This window comes from Quercus lobata, chromosome 2, assembly GCF_001633185.2.
Source record: "Quercus lobata isolate SW786 chromosome 2, ValleyOak3.0 Primary Assembly, whole genome shotgun sequence".
Taxonomy (NCBI): Eukaryota; Viridiplantae; Streptophyta; class Magnoliopsida; order Fagales; family Fagaceae; genus Quercus; species Quercus lobata.
The window spans coordinates 91,110,162-91,122,942 of record NC_044905.1 but is presented as its reverse complement, the minus strand read 5'-3'; positions in this window follow the sequence as shown (position 1 = coordinate 91,122,942).

Sequence of the window (12,781 nt, the reverse complement as noted above, 5' to 3'; positions counted from 1 at the left end):
GATATCCTTTTTTTCAATATGCGAAAGGTGAGGACTCATTATTCATTAATCACTTTTACAAATAGACATGAAAAAGGAACAATATTGTTCCGAATCCCAATGGTCAAAAGGCAGAAAAAGGAAAACGAAAAGGCCTCTTCTCTTTTGCTATTTATTTTTTGTTTTTTTGGTAAGATTCCTTTTCCTAATATTATTTAACAACTGCTATCCTACAAAACTGTCAAGTTTGATTGAAATTTGACGAGTTAACCATATTATAACAGATTAACTCAAAAAGATTAGGCGGCTACTTTAGCCAATGGATCAGCATATTGGTTCTTCTTTTTGAAGATGTGTTAGATTCACTTTCTTGAAGATGAGTTAGATTGTCAATCAGTGTAATTTCCTTAATAAGAATATAAAATCATGCAGCATGTACTCCTAATTTTACTCAGCAGAACATATAATCTCTTTCATTTTTGTAAGAGAAATGATATATCTATAATATTTTTACAACAAATTCTAAATGGCAAGTTATTACTAGTTGTTATTGTTAGGGTAAAAAAATAATCTTAGCGTTAATTTGAAATTTGAATCAATAACAACTAACCACTTGTGATTTGTTGTAAAAATATTGTAGACGTATCATCTCTCTTTTTGTAAAGTGTAAATTGATCTCAATCTCAATTTCTATTACTTTTAAAATTAACCAAGAAAAAAGAAAAAAAAAAAGAAGAAGATTTTCAGTACTTTATAATTTCTTTCAACTCTCAATATCTAATTCTAATATTTTGGGATTCCTATATTTAAGTTCCAAATCCAATTCCCCTAAAAAACAAATCCAATAGATGGGGGACCTCTAGTCAATTTAATGCCCACCATGGCATGTGAATGTAACTTAACAAAGAAATTTTATATTAATTTTTTTTTTTTGGGAGATTCACCTTTTTATATATTTTTTTTGTATAAGGGGATATCAAAATTATCACTTTCATTTCTAAAAAAAAAAAATTCATTTTCAAAGCCAAAGTCAACCATAAAAGCACTGTTAAACAATACATAATAGTTTAAGAGAAAAATTTTGTTCATTCAACTCCAGAAATCATTCACCTCGGCTTATTAAATTATGAAAATTTACATTCTAGTTAATTATAAATATACGCAATAATGTTTATGTGCATATAAAGTATAAATATTTTGTTCATTTGTCTTGCTTTTTCTCATTTTCTCCCCCCTCTTTTCATTTATTGAAATAGTAAAAAAAGTAAATGAAGAATGAATATTATGTTCAAATATAATATAATACATAATCTTATATGAAATCTTTTGAAAAGCGGTTATATAAAATAAAAAATATAATTTTTTATATTAAAATGGACTGAAATTATGGTACAATGTGATGTGAAATTAGTTCACACGTTGATGTGATGTGAATTTAGTTCATACGTTGTAGAGAATCTCTGGGTTGCGTGGTTAGTAGACCCTGACATGGCACAATATTATCCAGTCACAGTGAGTTAGAGCCATGCGCAATAATTATGCTCCTTTTTGCTAAGAATATTACGTTTTTGAATGCCCATGGTCTTTGAGAAAAAGATATTCTTTACTTAAGAAAGGATAAGTAGGCATTATTTATGAACATCTTGTTGAGTTAAGCTTAAGCGTTCATTAAAAAGTCAAGGTCGATTTCAACTTCTTCAACAGCTTATTATCATCGTCATCATCATTGTGCTGTTAATTGCTTAGGCGTCATTGTATAAGCGTTCATTAAAAAGTCAAGGTCGATTTCAACTTCTTCAACAGCTTATTATCATCATCATCATTGTGCTGTTAATTGCTTAGGCGTCATTGTATCAATCATGACTCAGGGCCAGGAAGTCCCAACATTGAGTCCTAACATGTTGGAAAAGAAATTAAAAATTACATAGTTTATGGGCACAATGAAGATAAGGTTTCGTTCCCATTGGCTAGGGAGGTGGATCACTTGGCTTTACCAAAAGTAACTTACTAGAGATTAAAAAAAAATATTTGCTGATCCCATTACTCATTAGAATCCCCAAAAATATTAACCATCAATTAGGACAATATTAAAAGCCTCTCATTTTCGCATACAATTTGGTAAGTAGAGAGTCCTAGTTTCCAACATGTCACACTTGGTTTGGCCAAGGCACTAAGGTGCCTGACCCTACAATAGAGAAATCGTTACGTTTATTTATCTGAGGGGGGCACCGAGCACCTCAAAGAATAATTTGAGAAGATCTTAAACGACTTTTGGAGACTCGGAATTATGCAACTGTTAAATATTAGCATCGCGATATGTGTTATACCATGTTATGTATGCTAGAGTGGATGTGGAAGAGGAAGCATAGAAGAGGAACACTAAGAACATGAGAGTTACGTGGTTCAGCCTTAACGGCCTACATCAACGGAGGAATCCCTTAAGGGCTACATCTTTATTATATGAAAGTATAGTACAATAACCTCCTGTGTTACAATGAGCTATAACATGAGTATATATAGGCGACTAAACCCTAAACTACCAGTACAAGCAGGACTGGGCTTGGGCCTATTACATTGGGCTAATATGTCTAATATATATCTCTAACACCCTCCCTTAAACTCAAGGCGGAAGCTCGATGAAGGCTTGAGGTTGGATAAGCATGAGAAGATCACTTGGAGATGCCTTGAAGAATGCCTTTGAAGAAACCATAATGAAGAATGTGCCAATTGACCAATTTCGGAGTCTCAAATGCAGAAACGGAGCCCAAAATCGGAATCTATGCGAAAAACTGAGTAAGATAGGCCATTTTGGAAATTTTGACTTTTGGTCAAAGGTCAACGCAAAAAGTCAAAGTCAACAGTCAAAGTGCTCATGGGTCAGATCCGGGTGGTCCGGGTCGGGTCGGTTCGGGTCAACGATCAGCTAGGTGACGTGGTGCTGACGAGATGACACTGCTGACGTGGCTGATGACGTGTTGCTAACGTGGACTAGGGCTGATGTGGAGGTGCTTGCATGGCTACTGACGTGGAGTGTTGACGTCATCCGGTGACGTCAAATGACATCAGCAGTAGTTGTCTGGCGCGTGGAGGGCGCATGACGGCATGACCGGCGCGTGAAGTATATGCCAAAAATCTTGGAAGCGCGTGAGAGCGCGTGTAATCTCGGATGCGTGCCGGAATCGCAAGTTTCATAGATCGGCGAACGAGGAGGCCGGCAGGGCGGCGTGTGCGCCCAGAAGACGATCTAGAAGTCAGGAATCTATGGCGGCGCGTGGGAGATTTCCAGAGGCTACTGCAGCGCGTGGAGGCGCGTGGCAAGTCTTCGGGTGACCGGATTTCTGGGTTTTGGTCTTGGGAGATCTTGGAGCACGTCTGTGGTGTTGGTTTCATTAGGCGAAGCTTGGAGTTGTACAGATCTGATAAGTTAAGTCACGACTTTGCTTGAGTTTGTGGATCTTGGACATAGCACAGAGCCACGATGACTGCGAGATGCCGTAGAGTCTAGATCCAGCAGACAAACATGTGTGACTTCAGATGGTGGTATGCATGTGTGAATCTTCTTTGCTGTGTAGAGATGTTTGTTTGATGCCAAAAACGAAGTCATGGCTCTGATACCATGTTAAATATTAGCATCGCGATATGTGTTATACCATGTTGTGTATGCTAGAGTGGATGCGGAAGATGAAGCATAGAAGAGGAACACTAAGAACATGAGGGTTATGGGGTTCAGCCTTAACGGCCTACATCTACGGAGGAATCCCTTAAGGGCTACATCTTTATTGTATGAGAGTGTAGTACAATAACCTCTGGTGTTACAATGAGCTATAACATGAGTATATATAGGCGACTAAACCCTAAACTACCAGTACAAGCAGGACTGGACTTGGGCCTATTACATTGGGCTAATATATCTAATATATAGATCTAATAGCAACAAATACACGGTGATTATAAAAGAAGATTCCACTCCTATTCAAGAACCATATTGGTATCTCTCCAAAACTCAAAATTTTGTATAATACTTAAAATAAGTCAAAATTATATTTAGATCAACAAAATGGAGCAGCAGAAAAAACTCCAGGTCCACCCAGTCAATATGATGCTCTCTACTTCAAAAGCCTTCTTTACATGACTAGCTCACCGAAACCAGCCTAACTGGAAATCACCTCACATTCCTGTAAAAGCCTACATTACACCACCAGAAGAACCAGCCGGAGTGACTTTCAACACATTGAACCTTACTGTCTTTGACAGTGGCCTGAAATATGTTGTTTTGGGGGGGTGGGGGGGGGGGGGGTGGTGGAGGTGTGTTGTGGTGGTGGGGGAGATAGCCAGTCAAAATGAGAAACTACGCACGCATTACCAAACCGTACACAGAATTACAAACAGATGACAAAATAAGGGGTCTTCCACTAGAGTGAGAAAATGTAAAGGTGATAGTGGAATCCATCACAATAAAAAGCAGATCATGCCTTTGGTACTTCTTGACAAAATGAAGATAATCTCTACGAACAATAATGGTCCTCATCATCTTAGAACTATGGCAAGTGCCAGCTAAGATGCGACCCCTGATGGAAACATTGCCAGTGAAGGGGCATTTCTTATCAATGTAGGTTCCTGCATTTAAAAAAAAAAAAAAAAAAAAAAAAGCTCTAATCAGCAAATAGTCTTACTTTTGTATACCATATAATATTGTGAAAAAGTAATGAAGTATTTTAAAGTCATATTCTTTAATACCATCAAGAAGCACTGCGATATACAAATGAGACGACCCTAGCAAATATAATCCCAGGGATTGAGATGGAGCTTGTGGCACTTTTCAGACAAGACCAACATGACAACAACCTCTTAAGACTCAGCTACAAGCTATCAGTCATATCATTATTTAAAAAAACAAAACCAGGAATGTGGAACTATAAATTATCTTAATCGAGAACTTTCTCACTGCTATTATCAACAATCGATTCTCTCACTTCTTAAGTTCCTTTTAACCCCAGAAAAGCTGGTTGTCAAAAAAAAATGTTTAGGCCTCGTTTGGTTAAAAAAATGGTCACTTATCACTCAGTTTTCATCACCCATTACTCATCATTCAGTTTTCATCACTCATCACTTAAAACACCCCACCCCGTTTGGCACCATCACTCACTTGTCATCACTCAATATTTTTCAACTATTTGTGGGCCCCATACCTATACCTTGTGTAGCTTTTATTTATTTATTTTTTCCCCTTCAACCCCCAGTACCCAAACTCACATAGTCCAGTGAAAAAAAAAAAAAAAAAAAAAAAAAAAAAGAAAGAAGAAGAAACCCAAAAACCCAAACCTAGTGAAAGAAGAAAAAAAAAGGGAAGAAGAAGAAGATTGAACTTAGGAGAAGAAAGGAATAAATAAAAAAAGAGTTAAAGGTCAAAAGGTGCGGTTGTGGGTCCCTCCATATGTGTTTAATTACAAAAATGACATTGAATTATGAGTTATGAAAACTGAAAACAGCTAAAATATGTTTTCAGTTTCCATAACTCATAACTTAAAAATCAGATAATTGAGTGATGAAAACTGAGTCATGGAATCCAAACAAGTGCTCTTCCATGGGTCCCACCAATTTTGGATCATGAGTTATGAAAATAGGATAATATCACTCAAAACTCTCTTCATCCAAACATCACCTTAGTGACTCCACACACAAAGTTTGAAGAATGAGTTCATCCTAATTCTAGCTATTTTTGTCCTGCCCTTAACCATTTCCATTTTGCTTTGACCAACATAAATATCACCAAACAAAGAAATTTCATAAAGAGTAAAAACACTGAAGATTATAATTGAAAAATAATCTATGTTGAATATATAATATTAACATAGATTAGCCATAGGCTTAGAAAAATAATAATAATAAAAGGGCAAAAGATAGTATGGCTTCAAAAAGAAAAGAATGGTGGAAAAGAATACATATGACCTAACTTGACTAATTTGTTAAGGATAAATAGCCAACTCCAAAAATTTTGGGACTAAGGCTTGGTTGTTCTTGATATTGGTAAGTTACACACACATCAATGCATCTTGAACCTATAACCTTGCACTTACAAGGGAAGGAGGTGCCATTTGAGCTAGAGCTCATTGGCTATATCACATTATATCAGTACTGTTTCAAATCCCAACTTATGCTCCCAAACCCAAATTAACTGAAAGCAAACTAAGTACTTGGTGTATACTCTACTAAGAGTCAATATCCAAAATTCAAACTCACACACACATGTAGAAAGAGAGACCTTCAATGGCTTCTCTGGGGGTCTTAAATTGGAGTCCAATGTTCTTTGAGCTATATACAATTTTGTTTTCAAAAATAGACAAAACAAAAACAGAATCACCACCCAAAAAAGAAAACAAAAAACAAAAACCCACAACAGAAAAAATCCACCCCCCCCCCCAAAAAAAATGCATTTTGACCTATGTTTGTTCTCATACCATAAAAACACTTTTGGTTGCTTCAGAAATGTCTTCTCAGTCTGAAATCCAAATAATAATAATAATAATAATAAGTCTCTGATTTGAAACAAAAGCAACAGGTAGAGATAGAAAAAAGCATCTATTCAGCCATGATTGGAAGCTCTCCCTCTCAAGAACCCAAAGCTGCAATGGAGGCAAAAACTTGAATACAAGATTCTGCTACTTGAAAACGCAAAACCCTAATCCTAGTTTGGGTAGTTTTGAGATGACTTGAAGAAAAAAGGGGCATTTGTACAAGAATCTGCAATTTCTGATTTTGTCCATTTTGGCCCAATTTTTTTTAATTCCAACATCCACTATTGGTACCTTGGCCCAAATGACCCAGCTTCTTCACACTTATCTACAGACTACAAGAGAGAACTTTCTCAAAAAAAAAAAAAAAAAGTTTAGAAGAGAAAAAACTTTAAAAAGTTTTTTGTTATTAACGCTTCGTTTGTTTCGATATAAAATATTTTCAAATTTTACAGTGTTTATTTTGCAGTAAAATATTTTCAGTCAATTGAATCAACCTAAGCAAATTTATGTAAAATATTTTACATTTAAAATTTTGGTAAAACATTTTACATTTGTTTTTTTTTTTTGGGTAAAGAGGCAATGCATTAAAAATCAAAGGGAAACAACAGAGTCATGACAAGTCCTATTAACATACAACCCGTCCCTATCATCCTGGAGAATTTGCAAATGTCCACAGGCGAACTCAAATGATTAAGTAATTCTATTTCCTGCTCCACTCCCATTTTGGCCAACACGTCTACACATCGATTAGCTTGCCGATAAAAATGCTTGATCTGAATTTGCTGGAAACATAACACTAGCTACCTACAATCATCCATTATAGGAGATGTAATCCTGTTATCATAGCTATAGTTCCTAAGAACATCAACCATTGCTTTAGCATCCAACTCTACAACAAGGCAAGGTATATTTAAAGAAAGGCACAAGCTCAATCCATCTCTTAAGCCCCAAAGTTCAGCTACAAAACTGTCAGCAGCCCCTATATGTCTTGTGAAACTCGCTATCCAATTGCCATGATCATCTCTAACAACACCACCACACCCTGCTTAACCAACACTACCCAAAACCGACCCATCAGTGTTTAATTTCTTCCATCCTATTGCTGGCTTCTCCCATCTGATGCTCCTTGTCACTACTTGGGTTGGGTTCCTAGGTGAAGCTACATAACACAAAAACTCCATAGCTTGGTTAACAATTTCATTGGAAAGATTCAGGTTTTGGCTTTTCCTCTTGAAAATAAACATGTTTCTACTCTTCCATAAATTCCACACCGCTATTGGAAATATAATATTCCAAGGAGGATTACCTTGAAGGCAGCTTTTCCTATCTTTACTATTGGTCTTGATCCAATCTTGTAGATTACTTGTCCAAAAAACTCGGTCAATCCTCTGAATTCCCAGCTGCCTCCAAACATCTTTAATCTTATGGCAATCCCTAAGAGCATGTAATATTGTTTCCGAGGTCCCTTGACAGATTGGGCATGACTCCTCCTTAACCACTCCTCTTCTCAAAAGGCAAACCTTAACCCCTATACTACCATGAGCACACATCCACAAGAAAGTCTTGATGCGAGACAACATGTTCAGCTTCCAAATCCACCCAAAATCACGCACAACCAGATTAGATTCCGTTCCCATGGCAATAAAGTATGCACTCCTTAAATCAAAGGTGCCTCTTGAGTTACCCTTCCAAGAGATTCTCTCCCTTCCTCTACTAGTGAAGGGTGTAGGTATGGCTTGAATCAAGGATTTTAAATCCCAGGGCAACTCAAAAGGAATTTTGCTCCAATCCCACCTTGTATTTGTTAGGACATCCTTCACTTCCAAATTAGTTGCACCTTGAGTTAAAGGCCCTTGAATCAAATTTCGGAGAGGTCCTTTACTCAGCCAATTGCCCCTCCAAAAGCTAAGATTACTATCCTTGCTAATCATCATCAAACTTCCCTTATTAAAGGTCTCCCTACCTCTTTTAATGGTTGTCTAGACCTGCGAGCATGGCAATTTGTTCGGATTGCTAGCATTGAGTCTTCTATTGTTGTGGTACTTTTGCCAAAGGACTTAAGCCCATTGAGCTTCTCTTTCCGTGTGCAAACGCCAATTAAACTTGGCAAGGAGGGTTGTATTTCTACCTTTTGCTGCCTGCAACCCAAGCCCTCCTTCCTCTTTTGTCCTAGTAACTTTTTGCCACCCCACCCAATGAATCTTTTTGGCAGTCTCCGTTGTTCCCTATAGGAAATTTCTATTAACCCGATCAATCCCATCCAAAATTTTTCCTAGTAACTTAGTACACTACATAATATAGGATGGAATTGCCGCAAAAGATGCTTGAATAAGGATGGCACGACCAGCAAAGGAAAGCATATTTGCCTTCCATCCTGCAAGTTTTTGTTTAACCCTATCCAACACAAAATTGTACTCATGGGAGGAGGATCTCAGGTGCCTAATAGGTATCCCAAGGTACTTACCAAGCGAAGGAGTGGAGGCAAAACCAAGAATATCACTTAATGATTCCCTAGTATCCCTATCCATATTGGGTGAGAAATAGACTCTAGAATTCGCCTTACTAATAGTTTGCCCTGATATGCTACAAAACTCGTCCAAAAAATCTCTAATGGTAGAGCAATTGGTGCCATCAACCCTTGCAAACAAAACCAAATCATTCGTAAAAAACAAATGTGAGAAAGTCGGCCCACTACCAAACGCCTTAACGGGCTGCCAAAGCTTAGCATTGCATTTTTCCACAATAAGTTGACTCAAATACTCCATACAAAGTATAAACAAATATGGAGAAAGAGGGTCTCCTTGTCTTATCCCTCTAGATGAGTATACCGGCTCCAAGGCTTCACCATTAAACAAAATGGATGCAGAGACGGTGGATATGCAACTCATAATTATATCAATCAAATCAGCCGGCAAATTTGCTCTAATGAGAACTTCCCTAATGAATCTCCACTCAAGCTTGTCATATGCCTTCTCAATATTAATCTTCAAGGCCATATATCCCACTTTCCTTTTTTCTTACTCAAAGAGTGAATAACTTCTTGCACTATAATTGCATTGTTGACTCCTTTCCTTCTGGGAGCAAACGCTACTTGAAGGGGAGAAATAAGCTTATCCAAGTGAGGCCTTATTCAAGTAACAATGATCTTAGTTATGATTTTGTAAACGGTGTTGCATAGACTAATTGGTATATAATTGGCAATCGTTTCCGGCCCTCAGATTTTTGGAATGAGAGCAATGTGAGTTTTGTTGAGATAAACCAGAACTTTTCTCTCCAAAAACACCTTCTTCACTACGCTAACCACCGAGCTACCCACAATCAGCCAAAACCTATGGAAGAACCCGGCATGCAAACCATCCGATCCCGACGCTTTAAAAGCTTTCAAGGACCACAATGCCGCTTTAATTTCATCCTCCGAAGCAACCCCCCCAATGCTTTGTTTCTCTTCTTTAACAAGACTAACCTGCCATCGGGAAGTAGATGGGGCAGCTCGGGTAACATAGAAAAAGGAAGAGGTATAAATACCCTCAAACCCATTCCTAATGTACTCCTTGACATCCCTTTCCTCAAAAATCCACTCGCCAACTGAATCCTTGATCGCCAAAATTCGATTCCGTTTCCTTCTCACCAAAGTAGAAACATGGTAAAAATTAGAATTTCTATCACCTTGTACCAACCAGTTAACCCGAGACTTTAAGGCCCATATCTCCTCTTCTTGATTAAGCACTACCTCTAACTCTTTAAGCAACTCATTTTCAAGATTGATGAGAAAGGTTGAAGGCCTATTTGCTAAATCTCATTGGATGCCATTAAGCCTTGCCATGATATTCTTCTTCCTATTAAAGACATTCCCAAATTGTATCCTATTCCACCTTGTAGCCTTATCAATAAACTTGCTAATGGCATCCCCTAGTACTTCAGATTGACTCCAAGACCATGACATAATGGAAGGAAAGGAAAGGGTCAGACAGCCAGCATGTTTGGAACTTAAAAGGTCTAATTCTCCCCCCACAACCTCCTAGCTACATCTCTAGTAAAACTGGACAATGGTCTAAATGGTTCCTAGTAAGGTGCACCACTTTAGCTTCCGGGTATAATAGGCACCAACTAGGACTCACAAAAAATCTATCTATCCTTTCTTGTATAAGGCCATGAAGATCCCTTCTGTTGGTCCAAGTGAACTGGGGTCCAGAAAAATCGATGTCTATCATACTACACTTATCCAGACATTCTTTGAACAACAGAGACCTATTGACACTAATTGCTCTATCCCCAAACTTATCCTCACCTATAAGCGGTTCATTAAAGTCACCTGCTACCACCCAAGGCATGTTATGGAGATCAGAAACTCTAGCTAAATTATTCCACAGAATATGTCTTTCAGCAGTCCTAGGACTAGCATACACAGCAGTAAACATCCAGCTAGAATTTGAATTTCATACCTTAATTACTGCATGAATCTCTTGCTCCGTGCTTGACAAAGGTGTGACCTCCACTTTATCCAAGTTCCAGAGCTTCCATAGACCACCAGTATAACCAATAGTCTTCGTGTGATAAGCTCAGTCAAAAGGCATTCTATCGGTGATCTGCTTTGCCCTTTCACCCCCAATTCAAGTTTCCATTACAACCATTATAGTTGGACTATGGTTGTGGACCAACGCACTAACATGCTTCAGAAAAGAGGGCTTTGAGGCACCCCTACAATTCCACGCTATCATATTCATGAGGAGTTTGGTGATCAACAGAGAACCACTTATCAGCAGGTGGTAGCGGCTTTACCCTCCCCTTCAAAATCCATTCGCTCCACCTCAACATATCTATCCTCTGTCCCTTGCCCGGCGACATGAACAGATTGTGCTGAGATAACCCCAACTCCATCTCCTGTGAAGCCATGTGTAGACTGGGCATACCCATCAATTGAGGCACTTATATTAACTACACAATGAACTTGCTTCTCAAACACACTACACGGATCGGGTTTGACATCTCCGAAATTGTGACTGCCACTCCCTCGAAGAACTTGGCCCACCATGGCTTGTTGATTGGTTGTGAACTTGGGTTTGCCATCACCGATACTATCGTGACTACCATCGCCAGTGCCATCGTGACTACCATTCCCTCGAAGAAACTGACCCACCATGGCTTGTTGATTGGTTGTGAATTGAAATTGGGAAGTAGAAGCCATTTGATGTCCGCCATAGTAGCTACGGCTTGTACTTGCATCGTGGAACTCATGCTCATGGGAAAGGATCATTGATTGAGGACAAGCAGAGATATCTTCTCCACCGGCACGCACCATCAAGGATTGGGAAGCCCTTAGCCGTGCAAGGACTTTCATACCCTCTACAGAGGAATTGTAACTCGAGTTGGGCTTGCTTAAATCCACAGTAAAATGGGTATTAGTAAGTTCCAACTCTTTAAATTTTGGCTACTCTCAATCCTGTCCTGGGCCCGCCGATTGGGCTCATTCACAAAGTGTTGGATAAAACTATCTCTAGCAGACCCATCTGATTTACGTTTTGCCTCCCTTGCCGTTACACTTCTGGATTCAGTCTGGCGTGGTACAAAATTCGTCCTCAAGACCGACTCACTTCTCTTTTGGCGCTATTGTGGTTGGCTACTCCCTTGTACCATAGATACCCCACCACTCCTCTGACTCTTTGTCCCATTCTTCTTGCGCGTAACCACTACCCATGGCCCATACCTCCCATCTGTACCTCCCTTTTGCTCATTGGCAAGCACGCTCTCAGTGGGCCCCTGAACAAATTTGTCATTATCCGCAACACATTCATGGCATGTGCCTAACTCCCATTCCCCTTCTGCCACCATTTCTGCCTTCTTTGATGGCAAATCTTGCCAGACAACTTGTGGGCAGAATTCCTGAGTGTGCCCCATCTTCCCACATACAAAGCACAACTTATGTATTCCCTCATAGCAAATAGGTTGTTCGAACTTACCGATCAAAATAGCTGTGGCTAGAGGTTTGTTCACATCAACTTGGACATAAAGCCTAGCAAACCTTCCCTTCGTTTCAGAGGTCGTATGAGTATCCACCCTTAAGAAATTACCTATCATCGTATCGATTTGGTGTAGCACTTCAGCATGATAATATTCAATCGGCAATTCGTTCAGTCTTATCCAAACGGCAATGGAAGAGACATTAGCTGTCGCCGGATGAAAGTTTGCTCCCACGGCCTAATGGACAAAAAATGCTCATCGATAAACCACGGTCCCCTTTTCAATACTATTTCGAAATCTTCTCTTAAGTAGAACCGTGTGAGGAAGAA